Source organism: Vicia villosa, unplaced genomic scaffold (genome assembly GCF_029867415.1).
Source record: "Vicia villosa cultivar HV-30 ecotype Madison, WI unplaced genomic scaffold, Vvil1.0 ctg.000958F_1_1, whole genome shotgun sequence".
NCBI lineage: Eukaryota > Viridiplantae > Streptophyta > Magnoliopsida > Fabales > Fabaceae > Vicia > Vicia villosa.
The window spans coordinates 124006-139095 of record NW_026705430.1 but is presented as its reverse complement, the minus strand read 5'-3'; the positions used below and the strand labels follow the sequence as shown (position 1 = coordinate 139095).

The following is a 15090-nucleotide window of genomic DNA, read 5'->3' as shown; positions in this document are numbered from 1 at the left end:
TTGATAAACCTCACAACCACTTGTCTTGTAACATTGGCGTAAGATGCTGCTTCGACCCATTTGGTGAAGTAATCAATGGCTACCAAGATGAAACGATGACCGTTTGAAGCTTTCGGTTCGATCATTCCGATCATGTCGATACCCTACATGGAGAAAGGCCATGGAGATGAGAGAACGTTGAGTAGAGTCGGTGGCACATGGATCTTATCTGCGTAGATCTGGCACTTGTGACATCTCTTCACGTGTTTGTAACAGTCAGATTCCATTGTCAACCAATAGTATCCTGCTCTTAAGATCTTTTTGGACATTGCATGCCCATTTGAATGAGTTCCAAAGGACCCTTCATGCACTTCATGCATTAACATGTCTGCTTCGTGTCTGTCCACGCATCTGAGCAAAACCATGTCGAAATTTATTTTGTATAGCACATCTCCGTTCAGGAAGAAACTGCCAGAAAGCCTCTTTAGAGTTTTCTTATCTTTGTTTGATGCCCCAAGTGGGTACTCTTGAGTTTGAAGGAAGCGTTTGATGTCGTGGAACCACGGTTTATCATCGATGACTGCTTCAGTTGCAAACACATAGGCGGGCCTTTCAAGGCGCGTGATTCTGACTGTAGGCATATCGTTCCAATGATTGACTTTGAACATGGAAGATAGAGTAGCCAAGGCGTCTGCCATTCGATTCTGATCTCGAGGTATATGATGCAATTCAACCTTGTTGAAGAAAGTCAAAAGACGTCTTGCATAATCTCTGTAAGGAATCAAGCCAGGGTGGTAAGTTTCCCATTTGTCTTTGATTTGGTTGATCACGAGGGCTGATTCTCCATATATGTCGAGGATCTTGATCCTTAAATCAATGGCTTCTTCGATACCCATGATACAAGCTTCATATTCTGCGGTGTTGTTGGTACAATCAAACAGCAATCTGGCAGAGAATGGGATATGAGTACCCTTAGGAGTGATGATGATTGCCCCAATTCCATTGCCAAAAGCGTTTACTGCTCCATCAAAAATTAGGCCCCATCTTGATCCAGGATCAGGACCTTCTTCAGGTAACGGTTCGTCACAATCTTTCATCTTCAAGTACAAGACATCTTCGTCAGGAAAGTCAAACTTGAGAGATTGATATTCATTAATTGGTTGATGCGCCAAATGATCGGCGAGAATGCTTCCTTTGACTGCTTTTTGAGCACGGTACTCGATGTCATATTCGGATAACAGCATTTGCCATCGGGCAATCCTTCCTGTTAAGGTGGGCTTTTCAAAGACATACTTAATCGGATCCATTTTGGAGATTAACCAAGTAGTATTGTTGATCATGTATTGGCGGAGACGTTTTGAAGCCCAGGCCAAAGCACAACATGTTTTTTCGAGCATGGAGTAACGAGACTCACAGTCTGTGAATTTCTTACTCAGGTAATAGATGGCATGCTCCTTCTTACCGGTTTCATCTTGTTGTCCAAGCATACAACCCATGGATTCTTCCAACACAGTAAGGTACATGATTAATGGTCTTCCATCAACTGGAGGAATCAATATTGGTGGTTCTAACAGGTACTCTTTGATACTGTCAAACGCTTTCTGGCAATCTTCAGTCCATACAACCCCTTGATCTTTGCGGAGAAGCTTGAAAATTGGCCCACAAGTAGCAGTCATTTGAGAGATAAATCTGGAGATATAGTTCAATCGTCCGAGAAATCCTCTTACTTGCTTTTCAGTTTTTGGTGCAGGCATCTCTTGAATAGCTCTGACTTTGTCGGGATCTACTTCAATACCTCTTTGGCTGACAATGAACCCCAAGAGTTTTCCAGATCTAACTCCAAAAGTACATTTGTTAGGATTCAAGCGAAGCTGATATTTCCTTAGCCGTTGAAACAACTTCAAAAGGTATTCAATATGTTCTTCTTCTGTGCTGGATTTGGCTATCATGTCGTCCACATAAACTTCAATTTCTTTATGCATCATGTCATGAAAGAGAGTAGTCATGACCCTTTGGTAAGTTGCGCCTGCATTCTTTAATCCAAATGGCATCACTTTGTAGCAAAAGGTACCCCATGGGGTGATGAAAGATGTCTTCTCCATGTCTTCAGGAGCCATCTTGATCTGATTATAACCAGAGAACCCGTCCATGAAGGAAAAGACGTTGAACTTAGCGGTGTTATCAACCAACATGTCAATATGTGGTAACGGAAAGTCATCTTTTGGACTGGCTTTGTTCAAGTCACGGTAGTCAACACACATTCTGACTTTGCCATCTTTCTTTGGAACTGGCACTATGTTGGCCAACCATTGAGGATACTCAGAGGTGACAAGAAAACCTGCGTCGAGCTGTTTTTGAACTTCCACTTTGATCTTGTTAGCCATATCAGGGTGAGTCCTTCGCAATTTCTGCTTAACTGGCGGACATTCTGGCTTCAATGGCAAGTAATGCTGAACAATATTGGTATCCAACCCAGGCATGTCTTGGTAGGACCAGGCAAACACGTCAACATATTCTTTGAGAAGGTCTGTCAACTTACTCTTGATATCAGCATCAAGCAGCGATCCAATGGTCACTTCTTTTTTGTCTTCTTCAGAACCCAAGTTAATTTTTTCTAAAGGCTCTTTGTGAGGCAGAATGGCTCTTTCCTCGTGCTTAAGTAATCGAGAGATCTCGTCCGGGATCTCCTCTTCTTCCTCTTCTTCGGCTTCGAACACAGGAAACTCAAAGTTGGGAGAGGGCATAGGGTTATTGCATTCAATGGGTTTATCACTAGTAAATCTGCACATGTGATTTATATTTATTTCAGAAAATTTATGAATGCAGGAGTGTATGCAGATTTTTTTTGAAAAAGTTTTTTTTTTTATTTTATTTTGGTTTTTTAGGATTACCATTTCCAGAAAAAAGCAAAAATAAAACATATAATGTAGGGAAAAATGACACTTTATTTATGATTCATCTTTGAAACAAAGCCCTAAACACAAACTCATTTGTCTTGGGCAGGACAAAGAGGGAAACTTTTAAAACAAAGCCCTATACACAAAGTTATTTGGGCGGAACATTTAGAAGCAAAGCCCTATAAAACATCTCTCTGCTTTGGGCAAGGCAGGAGGTCAAAATAACAGCGAGGTGATTACTTTGAGCGGCGAACAACATTTGGAACGTCGACAGCCTTCCAGTAGCAACGAACTCCTCTGTGTATTATGTATTCAGGAAAATTCTCCTCAGAATTATCTTCAGTATTGACATTGACCGCAGGTCGAGCAGGATTTGAAGGTCCTGGTTTGTCACTCTTGTTCTTTGTAGAGTTGAAACGGTCTTCTTCTACTTCTTGAAGAGCATAAGACGAGTCACAATCTTCAGAATTTTCAGGATGTATTTCCCAGTCCTCAGGATGAAGAGACTCATTGTCAGCGACACTTTCTGAGTCAACTGCGGGACCATCTTCCCCTTCATCTTCAAAAATGGCATTTATGTGATAATAACCATCTTCAGGATTATAAACCTTGGCAGATGCATTGAAGCCGAAATCTTCAGTAATTTCAGGCTGCTGAGAAAATTGACAGGGCTGATAAGCCTCTTTTGGTTGACTATTATATTCAAAGGAATCTCCCCATCCAGTTGGTTGGATATCTTCAATCGCAATCTTTGAACTTTCAGGTGCAGTATATTTCACCATATAATCAAATTTTCCACTTGGTTGTCCCAAGGTGTCCCAAACCTCTGCAGGAATAGGTGGAATTTCTTTAGCACTTGTTTTCTCTGAAGGAGGATATGGTTCTTCCTGAGATATATATCCCGAGTCATTGAGATAACATTTCCATTCTTCTTCAGGATCAGGTAGACCTTCTTCAATGCATTCTTCGATAAGGACATTAACCTCTTGAGGAATCGGGTTAAGGAACCCTCCACTAATGAATGTTTCTTTGATCGGACGAAGGGTTTCATCCTTCTTGGTGCAGTTTGAGAATGTTGGTGAACATCCGAGACCTGCTCTAGTTTCATTCTGGGTGGGGATCACAACTTGCCCCCAGCCAGTGGTAGTTCCATCTTTCACTACTTTTACTGCCTCTTTGTAAGAAGAGATTGATGCTTTCTTTTTGGAAGATTCGTCTTCTAAAGAGAGACCTTGGAACTGAGTTCCTTCCACATCATCAGCACTGATGAAAGAGAAATTGGATAAATGGCTCACCATCAAGGCTTGTTCTCCACTTATCGTTACCAATTTTCCATTTGTTACAAACTTTAACTTTTGATGGAGCGTAGAAGTTACTGCCCCTGCTTCATGGATCCATGGTCGTCCTAACAGGCAGCTATAAGCAGCTTGAATGTCCATGACCTGGAAGGTGATTTGAAATGTATGTGGACCAATTGTCATGGGAAGGTTGACTTCGCCAATAACAGATTTTCGCGATCCATCAAATGCTTTGACTACTACACCACTGAATTTCATAGGCATTCCTTGGTAAGACAAGCGAGCAAGAGTCCTCTTTGGCATCACATTCAAGGAAGATCCGGTGTCTACCAACACATTGGACAAAGAGTCTGACTGACAGTTCATAGAAATGTGTAAAGCAAGGTTGTGATTTTTACCCTCCTCGGGGAGTTCTTCATTACAGAAGCTTAAATTGTTACAAGCTGTTATGTTGGCTATTATCCCATCAAAATGGTCAACAGTCACATCATGATCTACAAAAGCTTGATCCAAGACCTTCATCAGGGCTTCCCTGTGGGCTTCTGAGTTTAAAAGCAATGAAAGTATTGAGATCTTTGAAGGAGTCTGCATAAGCTGATCCACAATCTTGTATTCACTTCTTTTGATAAGTTTCAAAATTTCATCAAAGTCAGGATTGACATTGGTTCCACTGGACTGACCAACATCAGTGTTTGTATTACTGACAGGAGTTTCCACAGGATTCCCCACTGGTGTATTAACAGGATTTTGCCTGGTTGCAGGAGCAACAGGCTGTTTTGGAGGTAGTGGAGTATACACACGTCCACTTCTTGTTACTCGACTCACATCAGCGATGTTTACGACAGATGAGAGAGTTGGTAAAGGAACTTCTTGTCCATTCTTTATCATTGTTGCATTGTAGTTGTATGGAACTGCCTTGTCAGAGTCATAAGGAACAGGTCCAGGTAGACAAATGATCAAAGGAGCAACAGGAACCCTTGGCTTGTTGTAAGTAACTTCTATGCGCTCGGGCATGTTGAAATGAGGAACAATGACGTTAACTTTAGGCATTTCCGAGTTGATATCTGAGACTAAAAGCTCATGCGGATAACATCCTATCATGTTAACTTCATTTTCATCCCTATTTCGGTAGATCTGAATAGTACCATTATCCAACAGCACTTGGAGATCTCTTCTCACAATCGAACATCCATGAGGATCTACACAACATATGCTACAGGAACCGTATTGATGCTGGCGAAAATTCGGCCCTCGACAAAGAGTGGCGTGCATTTGTACCAAATCTGCTCTTGAGAAATTGATATTATAGACTCGATATGGGCTAGGACATCCATACACCATGTTTACAACATGCCCTCCATGATTGGGCAGCGGATTTGCTTGCACATTTGGATTCAAATTTCTGAAAGAGAGAAGATTAGATCTAACCAACCTCTGAACTTCATATTTCAAAGCTATGCAATGCTCAAGATCATGGCCAGGTGCTCCTTGATGATAAGGGCATGAGACCTCAGCTTTGTACCACCATGGGAGTTTCTCAGGTACTAGTGGTGGTGCTCTAGTTTGAACGAGACCTTTTTCAACCAACGCAGGGTACAATTCTGTGTAGGTCATTGGAATCGGATCGAACTGTGGAGCTCTTTGCACACGATTTTGATTGTTGTTGAACTGCTGAGCCTGTTGTCGAGGCTGTTGTTGTTGAAACTGCGGGGTAAATCCCGGATTTGGTGTTGTATTAACGACTGGTGTGACAGCAGCAATCTGTCGTTGTCGATTGACGTTTCCTCTTGGCCTCCCTTGGGATACCATGTCAACACTTTGTTCTTTCTTCTTTGGGAAACCACTTCCGAACTTTTTGGTTCCACTTGAAGATCCACCTTCTTTAGTCAGACGTCCGGTTCGGACTCCTTCTTCTAGACGCATCCCCATGTTTACCATTTCGGTGAAATCACTTGGAGCACTAGCAATCATGCGTTCATAATAAAACGGACTGAGAGTATTCAAGAAGATCTTTGTCATCTCTTTCTCTTTTAACGGTGGATTAATCTGAGCAGCAGTTTCTCTCCATCGTTGGGCATACTCTTTGAAAGCTTCATGATCTTTCTGAGCCATGGACCGAAGCTGATCTCTGTCCGGAGCCATATCCGAGTTATACTTGTATTGTCGGACAAAGGCCTCACCTAGGTCATTGAATGTCCGAATGTTGGTGCTATCCAATCCTGTGTACCACTTCAGTGCGGCACCAGTCAAACTGTCTTGAAAGTAATGGATGAGCAACTGATGATTATCTGCATAAGTAGACATCTTCCTGGCATACATCACAAGATGACTTTGTGGACAAGAACTACCTTTGTACTTCTCAAAGTCAGGGACCTTGAACTTAGCCGGTATTTGTACACTGGGAACCAAACATAGCTCCTGGGCATTCTTTCCAAACAAATCTTTCCCACGAATAGCCTTGACTTCCAATTGAATCTTGTTGAACTGTTCTTGGAGATCTTCCACAAGATTACGCGGATTTGTGCTATCACCATGATCATGATAAATCTCATTGCCATCATAAGGAACAGTGTGAACCGTAGGGGTCGGAACTGTCATAGTGGGTTGAGAAAGTGCCATAGTGATTTGGGAAAAAGTTACCCCTGAATGTGGAATAAACGCCGAACCTTGTGCAGCAGGCGCTTCAGTTGTGGTTGTTTGAACCCCAGAGAAATTATGGCGGAAACCTGCTCCAAAGCTGAAAGGCGGGCCCCAACCTTCTGGCATAGAGAAAGATGGAATACCGAATGCAACTGTAGAAACTGGAGTAGTGACTTCAGATGTTACCGCTGCTTGACTGTTGGGTGGGGGCGGCTGATTCTGTGCGGCCATCAAGGAGTCAACCAGAGTAGTGAGACTTTCCAATTTTTCTTGAAGGGTGGTCACTGTACCACGGAGCTCAATATTCTCTTGTTCAGAGTGTTCCATTACTCTTCTTCTGCTTGAACGAGTATTGTATCTGTGATCTGATTGCGAGCGCGGTCGAGAAACTTTGAGACGCGACAGCTTGACGATCTATTGGAGAAAGATCCAAAAGATGAGACTCTATACAACAGACTCGATATGCAGAATGATGTATGCAAAGAGAAATTTTATGATTTTTCCAAACATTTTAAAGATTATTTCCTTGCAAACATTTGAACACAAACAAATCTTTTATTTATTCATTTTTTTTATTGCAATAATGGGAAATGTTACAACATTGGAGCGTAGCTCCTTACAGAATCAAATGATACATGAAAATCTAAACAAATCCTAAACATCTTCATCAGACGAAGAACCAAATGCATTGTGCAGCTTGAGCTTCATGATTTCTTTCCCATAGTAAGCTTTCAACTCGGCCTTTTCAGCTCTCAGCTTGTCAACCACATTCTTCCAATTGTCAGGTATCGGAGCGTTGCTTGTTGAGCCTTCAAGCTTTTTCTTGCTTTCTTTGATGTATCTTCTGATTGCGGCATCTTTCCGACGGATCTTCTCATCTTTGCTCATGAGCCATCCATCTTGACGGTAAAGAGTTTCTTCATGTTCTTTCACTTGTTTCTTCAACTTTCTATTTTCCACATCAGTTCTTCGAAACTTTTCTTCCCAAGCGTCTTTTTCTATCCTCATCTTGGTCAAAGTGTCTTGGTATTCCTCCATAGCGGGAATGTTGGGTCGTTGAGGTACCACAGGGAACATGGGTTTTTCATAATCATAAGGCATTTGAAACTCCCTTGCTCTTTTCTTCACCCAACAGGTATAGGCGTTTGTAGCAATGCAGTTCCTTATCTCACCTTTTTCTTTCCATCGGATGTCGTACCAGGCTTTCACCATTTTTGTTTTTAACCCTTGAGGATCATTTCCTTCCTGATAGAAGTAGCTTTCCACCGTAGGGCCAATGGGTTTAGTTGAATTTGCATACCCGAGTTGTCGTCGGGCTAGGACCGGATTGTAGTTAATTCCTCCTTGTGTACCAATGAGGGGTACGTTGGCGAATTCTCCACAACTTTCAATGGTTTCTGTACCGCAGCGAGCCAAGGTATACCACTGAATATCATTATTAGTAAGAGACATAAGTCTTTGAGACCAACGTAAACCTTCCCGGTTTTCCGTGAAAATGGGAGACTTAGGTAAGTGTGAAACAATCCATTTAAACAACAGAGGTGCACAACATACAATAATTCCACCACCTTGGTGATTCCTATGATGGACAGAGAAATACATGTCACCAAGCAGAGTCGGAACGGGATTTCCATTCAAAAAGACCTTTATGGCATTGATATCAACAAAGTCGTCGATATTGGGAAACAGAACCAACCCATAGATGAGCAAGGCTAGTACAGCTTCAAAAGCTATCATGCTACCAGTCTCGATGAAATCAAAGGCTTTCTTTATTAAAAACTGTGAAGGCAAACCTGGAAGGTTTCCTTTGGTAGTCCAATTACTCTCTATTTCAGATTTCTTCAAGTGGGTACCTGTTGCAATGACTGGTGACTTAGGAATGGCTTCCAAACCATTGAAAGGTATTTTGTCAGACACAGGAATACCCAAAAGATTGGCATATTCTTCCAAGGTTGGTACCAACTGATAGTCTGGAAAGGTAAAACACCGGTAGACGGGATCATAAAACTGAACCAGAGTTTTGAGAAGTCCTTCATCAACACGAGTGTTCAAGATAGGCAAAAGCTTTCCATGGCTTTTCCTAAAATCAGAAGGATCTTGTACAAAAGATGCTAACTCTTTCAGTCTTTCCACATTAGGCTCTTTGAAACCGTACCTTTTGGTATGCCTTTTTACCCACTCCATAACCTAATCCTATAATGTTTGCAAAGAAAATTCTCTAATTGTTTGGAAAAAATCATGTTTTTATGGAAAAAGATTTTTTTTTATTTTTTATGGAAGTATGAATGCATGGATGCATGGATGCCACATATTCAAACATGGTAAAGCGAACATGGTAACGCAAACATGGTACTGTAAACATGGCAACACAAACATGGTAACACAAACATGGTACACACAGGTTCAAAGGTCCAGCGTCACGAGCATGAGGTCAGAGAACCAAACATGGGATAGTTCTAGTTAATCACCTGCACAACATGTTCTACTGATACGTCAGAGTCTACATTTTTCTTTCGGATATTACCGGCTTTCCACAATTAAACTCATGAGCCAGCAATATTCTCAAGAAAAACTCGTCTGAGTGTGGTTCTCCGCATGACAACTAATCCAAGTCTTCACCTGAATAGTTTCTGCACCACAACCTAATAAGGCCAGGATGGGTTGGGGTTCTACAGCCAACTCAGCTTCTACAGTTCAATGAAAGCAACAATGTCTTCGCAATTAACTCGCTAAACATATATTACAAACAAGGAACCTCCACTGAGCGGAAGGATTCTCACGTGCGCCTGCACATGACTATACCCTCCACCTAATTTCTTATGTGTACTTAATCCGGGTTAGGATTTGTCCATAATGTATCACTTGTAACAGAACCACAGATGTAACAGAACCAAAGAACCAAACAAGAACAAAATAAAAACAAAACAAATAGAAATAACCCTTTCTTTGGAAACAATAAAAAGATGGTCCCCAGTGAAGTCGCCATTTTTCTGTCGCGGGCGAAAAATCGTTGTCCTTTTTCGGGATGAGACACCTGATGCCTTCTTTGGGCTCGAGTGCTCAAAAAATGATTTTTCTTTTGTACCGACCAAACTTTTTATTGTTTCCAAAAGAGGAAAAGGAAAAAAGCTGCAATAACCTAAAAGTGGGGGGAGAGATCTTGGGTAAGAGGGTTGGTTATACGAAGGGAAGGTATTAGCACCCAACGTATCTATAGTACTCTATAGGTTTCTTTGCTTTGTTTTTCATTCCATGTTGTTGAGAGGTTCTGTTGTGAGAAAAGAGGTGGGACCTAAGGTGTTTGTTTGATTATGCTCGCAAAGATCATCGCGATCCTCTGCATACATATCCCTTAGAGGGAATCAGAGCATCTGTAGCTCGGGGTCTACGGGTGCTAAGGTTTGAATGGTTTTTTTTGTTTTGTTTTGCTCGCCAAGGATCGACCTTGTGCCTACGTATTCTCAAAGGGATGTTGAGAAAGTCAGAGCAATCGTAGTTCCCACTTATGCTAGTGGAAGCAAAGGAAAATAGACAAATGTCGTCTAAATGCTAGATGTATCTAATCTATATCATCACATACATCTGTTTGATTTTTTTGTTTGAAAATATTTTCATTATAAGCCCTGGGCCATGCCACTTATGGTGCTTAGAATGATAAAGATGTTTTTTTTTGTTTAACCAGCCTTGTGGCAAAAACTTTCAATGAAGTCAGCCTTGTGACAAAAAGTTTTGATTAATCAGCCAGCCTTGTGGAAAAAGTTTCAATGAAGTCAGCCTTGTGACAAAAACTTTGATTAATCAGCCAGTATGGTGGCAAAACGATTTGATTGATTAGCCAGCCTTGTGGCAAAAGAAGTTTGATTGATTAGCCAGCCTTGTGGCAAAAAGTTTGATTTGATTATTTGTTTGTGATGATATAGAAGAGATACTCCTATCATAGAGATGATAAATGTCTAATCTCCTAGGGTATTTGATTTGGATATTGGGATGCTTATAAGAAGCCCGTGGGTCCTTGTACGAAGCCCAAGAGGAGGCTATCCGAGGGTCCTTGCATTGTAAGCCCAAGAGGAGGCTATGGGAGGGACAATCCAGGGTCCTTGCATTGTAAGCCCAAGAGGAGGCTATGGGAGGGTCACTCGTTTGTACAAAGCCCAAGGGGAGGCATGGTATAGTTGGTTTGAGCTCTTAGAGCGATTTCACCGGGAAACCATACTCTATGTCCTAACCTAAACTAGTGGAGATTCTTTGCACGAAGCCCAATAGGAGGCTATGGGGAACCTAGTGTTATACTAAGTTGAACAAGCACACATACCGCACATATGAACAAACATGAACAAGTATGAACAAACATGAACAGGTATGAACAATTATATATGACAAAGTGTGTGTATATAATGGAGTTTATGAAGGAAATATACCTGTAAGCATGCTCCATTTGTATACACGGGGGCTCGGGACTCATACTCGGGGAGAGGCCCATTGAGTTTATTCAATAGCTATGTAAACAGGTATTTACAAAGGGCTTGGGACTTATACCTACATGGAGGCCCATGGTATATTTTTGGGAAGATTTAAAGAAACCTTCATTTTTTGATTAGTTATTCAAGGTTAAAAAAAACAGATTGAGATATGTACAAAAAGGCGTACAATGAAATACCTAATTTCATGTACAGGAATGGGTATGTACAAAGGGGCTTGGGACTTATACCTACATGGAGGCCCATGGTATTTTTATAAAACATGGTTGATCGTTTTATTTGCAGACGCGTCGTTTGAAAAACTGTTTGAAAGTTTTTGTTTTTGAAAGAGTTTTCTGTATAAAGAAAAACTGTAAAAAAGGAAAAAAGGAGTGGGTCTTATACTCTCTAATATTCGAGAGGCCCCACATCGTTTTGAAAATGAGTTGAAATGATTTGAAAGTGAATTGATTACTGTTGTGAAAATAGTTGATTGAGTTTTAGGCTTACCTCGAAGAATGAGAAAATTGGATTTCTGAGTTTGAGGTGTTACCTTGATCTTCAAATGTTAGGCATCCACACCAGCAGAATAGAACATCGGATAAGCTCACAGCTTTCAGCATTCCATGATCATCCATTAATTGTTTATGGAATTCTACAGCAAATGGAAGACCAAACAAAACAAACAAATCCAAAAGGCAACAGAGAAATAATCTCGAAGTCTTGGATGAAGTTAGAAAGTTCAAGTAATGTGCAACAGTAATCAAATAGAAACTTAAATGATTAACTACACAAAGTTATATGAAAATATCAAATTCAAAAGAAATTACTCTAAGAAAATATATCCTTTTTTGTGATTTTTCATGGAAGGAAGAAAATAATTAGAAAACATGAAATTAAATATGCATCTAAGATATTTTTGTGTTTTTTTCATGAAAAGATAAAATAATTAGAAACACAAACTTGAATATGAATCTAATATATTTTTGGATTTTTTAATAAGGAAAAGAAAATTAAAATCCTATATAAAAAATATTTATAGAAAAAGTTAAAGGAGAATTAGTAAAAAAAACTAATTGAATGGGCCAGAGGTGTAGAAAACCTGAAAGGGGGTGAGAGCCCAACTGACTTAAAGCTGAATAATTAAAAAAAAGATTGTTGGGCCGGACCGGGTCGGGTCAGGTGGAACCCGGATCCGCCCTTGAACAATTGAGGAGAGTTAAAAAACCCTAGAAACAAAAGCTAGAGGCAGCGCCTCTTCTCCCTTATCTCTCACGTTTTTTTCTGAAAAAGAACAAAAAGAGAAACAACGACATTTCTCTTCCTCTGAAAATCGATTGAACAACAACCTTCAGCTTATCTCGCAAATCGACCTCACTCTCGCTCTGGGTTCTCTCTTCCAAAACGCTACCTCTTCCTCCTTCGATTGTTGCCTATCACGAAGAACAACAACCTGTGACGAGCAGCCATGGCTTAATTTCTCAGTTACTCTCATTCAAGCTCTCGCGATTTCTCTTTGTGAACAACAACAACAACGCTCAACCAATCTCTCTTAGTTTCACGGCAGCCATGGGTGAACAGGAAGTTATTTTAAAGGTATGGTTCTCACAAATTTTGTTTCTATGGTGCAATTCAGTTTCTTATGACAGTAGCAACAATAACTTATGCTCTCTTGTTTTTTATTTTCAGATGATACACAAGAACAACAAAAGCTAACAACAACAACTAACAACAAATTTAAGGATAAATTTAAGGATGAGAGTGTAGTCGGACTTACCTACGGCAAGGAGGTCTTTGCCGGATTTGTTGAGGTATGTTGTAGTTCTTTCTGTTTCTGTGCAATTGATCCTGTTACTGAATTGTTGAGTTGATGGTTGCTGTGTCGGTGTTGTTTAGAATTCAGTTTTGGATTGTTGTTGTTAATGATGTCTTAAAATGAACCGCAAGTTTTGTCTTTGTCTCTGCTTTTGTTTTCACTTACAGCACCTATGAATTTTCAGTGGCCATGGGATCTTATCTCGACAAGAAGAACTTACCGTATAACCCGGTTTCTTTCACAAACAGAGGTAGAGACCCAAGTGTGCTTTACTCAATTTTTCTTCATGACACAATTCTCCTTAATGATACAATTATACATGCTTTCTCTATTTTTTTCTGGAAATTTTGTTTTTAACAGGGAAATATGTTCATGGTAACAACAATATTGAGAGTAAGAGTGAAATTAGCTTACCTACGGCGAGGAGGTTTTCGCCGGATTATTGTTGAAGGTACACCTTGAATTCCTTATAGTTACTAACAACCTTGAATTATTACTAACAATTTCTCTAACACCTTGCTTGTTGTTGTAGGCTTTTGATGAAGATGGCCACCACCTCTTTGGATGTTAGGGAGACTTGAAGATGGACTTCAAGTTGGAACTCTCCACCAAGGTATGAAGAATTTCTTCTTCACTCTCTTCAAACCATGGAACTTTGTAACTAGGAATTCTCACTTCTCAAGTGGTTTTCTTTGGTTTGAAGAATTGCTTCTTCTTGCCAAGAAACTTGAAAACTATGAGAGAAAAGAGAGAAGTGAGAAAGCTAGTAGTATAGTAGCTTTGGTGTGTTTTGCAATGAAGTGAGGCCTTCTATTTATAGGAAAAGTTAAGGAAGTGTTTGGCATTTGGTAAACTTGAATGGCAAGTTTCAATCATTGCAAGATAAGAAAAAGAATAAGAATATTCTTTATGAGATTTTTCTCTTGCAAGTGGACATGAAATATCTTTGATTCCTTTTTGAATTATTTCTTTTTTTTGAATTATTTCCTTTGTTGGATTTTTGCTAATCTCACCCCTTTTTGTCTTGAATTATTCTTTTGCTAAATTCACCCCTCTTATGTTTCTTTTTCATGTTGCATGAGGACTTTGAAGAAAGCATGAAGAAGCTTGAACTTGAAGGATGAAGACTTTGAAGATTGAAGAATTCAAGAAAGCATTGCATTTTCTTTTAATCTTTGTAATCCAAATTTATTCCACTTTAGAATTGTATGAACTTGCATTCTTGAAAGTGAATAGAATTTTGGAATGATGTAATTCTTGAATTTTGGATTCATTTGTTCCATGTAAAGAAACATCATTTGTAAATGCTTGAATTTCTCTTAGAATCCTTGAATGAAATTGTATGAAACTTGAATATTTCTTGAATGAATTTCAAATGCAATTTCTATGTCTTGAATCAATTCTTGAATTCCTTTGAATGATCCTTTTTCAAAAGGAAATGGTGGAATATCCTTGAAGTAGTGAAGTTTTTAATTTCAAGTCTTGAAATGTATTCTTGCACCATGAATTAGAAATGATCTTGAATTAAAATCCTTGAACCCATAATCTTGATTCATTTTTGAAGTAATTTTCCAACAATGAATTAAACATGATATTTTCTTTGCAACTTTGATGAAATTCCCATGAATGATCAAATAATTCATATGAATCAAATCTTCACCATGAGCAATCCATGCCTAAAAAACCAAGAAATAGATTCCAAGCAAGTCTCTTAAATCGCACCAATTGGCAATGGCGCCTTTAAAATGAAATCACCCACGAACATGAATGTATCTTGCAAAGAATGAGTGAATGAATGAATCACATTGAGTTATTGGAAGACCTTGAGCCATGGTTTGAGTTGTGGCACCATGTTCTGACTAAAAAGTCAGTTGTTCAGTGAATTAGGTCAAAAACCCTAATTGTCGACCTGATGAAATTGATGACTGTGGATCTTGAATTGAGATGCAATTTCCATTGGAGATTATCATAGGGATTATTTGAGGATGATTGAGACATTTGAT

General features: G+C 39.7%; 1 long non-coding RNA gene across 1 annotated transcript; it reads left to right on the top strand.

Annotated features, from left to right (window-relative positions):
• Positions 1 to 12580: 12580 nt before the first annotated feature.
• On the top strand, positions 12581 to 14243 carry LOC131632543 (uncharacterized). Its single transcript, XR_009293042.1, has 5 exons — positions 12581 to 12867; positions 12961 to 13082; positions 13272 to 13337; positions 13448 to 13538; positions 13620 to 14243. It is a non-coding gene; the product is annotated as an uncharacterized LOC131632543 (long non-coding RNA).
• The last annotated feature ends 847 nt before the right edge of the window (positions 14244 to 15090 follow it).